Raw genomic sequence first — 2,960 nt, forward strand, 5'->3', positions numbered from 1 at the left:
CTATCGTCGAGCCTGTTTTTTCTCGAAAATCGTAAGCTCGGTCGAGACATTATTTCTGCCATTGGTTTCTTTAAGAAGCGTGGGAAATGGGAAAAGACCACATCCTCCAAAAACGAAGCCACACTGATTGCACCCGAGGATGATCGCATGCTGAATGATGTCTACTCCGAGGATGAGCTACCTGATTTCCGTCTTGGGGCTAGACCGCGTGTTCCTCGCCGAGCAGCAGCACCAGCAGCTCCTGTTTCACCAGCAGCAGATGCATCTCAGGATGACGAGCCTACCGAGACTGCCGTCCCTCCTGCGGCATCAGCTGTTCCTGAGGATCGCTTCCAGCAGCTTCTCGACCGAGTAGATGCCCTGTCCCAGCAGCAGCAGCAGCTTCGATCTGATTTTGCAACCTTTCGGGAGCAAATTTCTGATCAGCAGATGGAGTTAATTGCAGGACAGCGTCGCATTCTCGGCCACCTTGGATATGACCCCGGCAGTTCGTCTTCACAGCCTCCATCTTAGTTTTCTCTGTCCCTATGATATTCGCACAGACATTTCTCATTTCATGTTATTTGCCTTATGCATATGATGTTATTTATTTTGTGTTTATGCTTCTGATATCTCATGTTGGACATGTGCTCTTGATTTATGCTCAAGTTGTTTTTGGTATTATATTGATTATATTGCTCTTTCTGGAAGTGTGAATTTGTTGGTATGGAGGTTGGTTGATATGGTGGTATATTTATATGGAAGTGTTTCTCTTTTTAAACTTTGTGTGTTGTTGAGGAAATGCTCATATTTCAGGGGAGACTCTGCCCAAATTTCTCCAAACATAAGTCATTCATCGCGTCTTTTTCTTTTTGATGATGAAGGGGGAGAGAAATTGGCAATTGGCAAAATGCGAAATTGGTTTTGGCAAAATAGTATTGGCATGCATGAGTTTACTGGCATAAATTTCGTGTTTAAAATTTTGAGATTAACAGTTGAATATTTTTTTTAAGGGAGTTAACAAGTCTTTCAAAATTTCACTTAGGGGGAGCACATATTTAGGGGGAGCAAAATTGCACAAATATTTTCTTGAAAAGTTTGTCATCATCAAAAAGGGGGAGATTGTTGACATAAATTATTCCTTATTGATTTTGATGATAACAAACATGATTAAGATTGATTAATTGTTTTAAAAGCTCAACATAATTTTCATCTATTTTGACAAGTTTCATAAAGTATTTTTATAAAGATTTGGAGACAAAACAGTCATCTTGCAAAATAGTTCACTGCAGCAGTTTTTGTGGAAAACGGCGATCCGACATCTGTAGTAAACGGCTCGCCGATTTCAAGCAGAAATGGAGATTAGCCTCTGGACGAAAACGGCACACCGACATTTGTGATAAACGGCTCGCCGATATCAACCAGTAGCCTCTGGACCTAAACGGGGATCCGATATGTTGATAAAACGGCTCGCCGATATCAATCAGAACTGAAGGGTAGTCTCTGGACATTAACGGCGAACCGACATGTGTGATAAACGGCTCGCCGATATCAACCAGTAGCCTCTGGACCTAAACGGCGATCCGACATCTAGATAACGGCGATCCGACAATTTGAAAAATCAGCCCAACGGTCATATTGACCAGTCAAACGGCGATCCGACATCTAGCTAACGGTGATCCGACAGTGTGCAGAAAGTCAATAACGGCTAGTTTTCAGCTGCATCTATAAATAAGCTCATTCAAATTCAAAAAAAAAGATTGATCACAACACGACCATTGAGCAAATATTTGAGAATACAATCTTCATAGAGCTTAAAACACATTCTCTCTTCATCTATTCACAAATTGGGCATTGATTTGTAATCTTAAATATTGTGTGAGAGAAAAACAATTTGTAATCTTTTACTTTGAGTAATTGTAAGTGTTGGGATACACTTGGGTTAAGAGATTGGGGATAATCTCTTGTTGTAAAGGTCCATTGACACCTTGGAAGTCAAGTGTAAGCATTTGAAGCCTTGGAGGCTTGCTTAGTGGAATCCTCAAGCCCGGAAAGCTTGGAGGCGTGGACGTAGGCGAGGTTGGCCGAACCACGTAAAAATCTCGGTGTTCGAATCCCTCTTCCCTTATCTTTTTAAATTGTGATCATCTTAATTGTTATTGCTTTGAATTTGATTTATAATTGCATTAAGATTTTCTTTAATAAATTGAATAATTTTTTAGAATCCCAATTCACCCCCCCCTCTTGGGTTGCATACTTGTATTTCACTAGTATGGATGGTAAAAAGAAAGCTGAATTTGTCAAGCAATTGCATGAGAGAACACGTCAACACATAGAAAAGAGAACTGAACAATATGCTACTCAAGCCAACAAAGGACGTAAGCAAGTGGTTTTTCAGCCTGGAGATTGGGTTTGGGTGCATATGAGAAAGGAGAGGTTCCCAGCACAAAGGCGCTCCAAGTTGCTTCCAACGGGAGATGGTCCATTTCAAGTGGTTGCACGGATCAATGACAATGCCTACAAATTGGATCTTCTTGGTGAGTATAATGTGAGTGCTACTTTCAATGTTTCTGATCTTTCTCCTTTCGATGTAAGTGAAGATTCGAGGACGAATTCTTTTGAGGAGAGGGGGAATGATGAGAACCATCAAGGGAATACCATTAAAAATTCAAGTGATCCTTTGCACATTCATGGAGACCCAATTACAAGAGCAAGAGCCAAAAAGATACAAGCTGCTTTAAATGGATTAATTGAGAAAATATGGATTGAAAATGCAATTCAAGATGCAAGACATCATGAATTGGGCTTGAAGAGAAGACAAGGCATTGTGGGCATTATTCAAGTTATTGGGCAGCCAAATACACAATTTGTATCAAATGCAGAAAGGTCAAATTCGGAATAAAAACTGTATTGATTTAGCAAGAATTAACGTGCAAGCTATATACCGTTGGAAAGATAATTAAGTTAGCTTTCCAATAAAT

General features: G+C 40.2%; 1 pseudogene; it reads left to right on the forward strand.

Annotated features, from left to right (window-relative positions):
• The window catches only part of LOC112100763, a 16,036-nt pseudogene extending 13,305 nt beyond the window's left edge, over positions 1-2,731 (forward strand).
• The last annotated feature ends 229 nt before the right edge of the window (positions 2,732-2,960 follow it).

The sequence above is a fragment of the Citrus clementina genome, unplaced genomic scaffold (genome assembly GCF_000493195.1).
Source record: "Citrus clementina cultivar Clemenules unplaced genomic scaffold, Citrus_clementina_v1.0 scaffold_2, whole genome shotgun sequence".
NCBI lineage: Eukaryota > Viridiplantae > Streptophyta > Magnoliopsida > Sapindales > Rutaceae > Citrus > Citrus x clementina.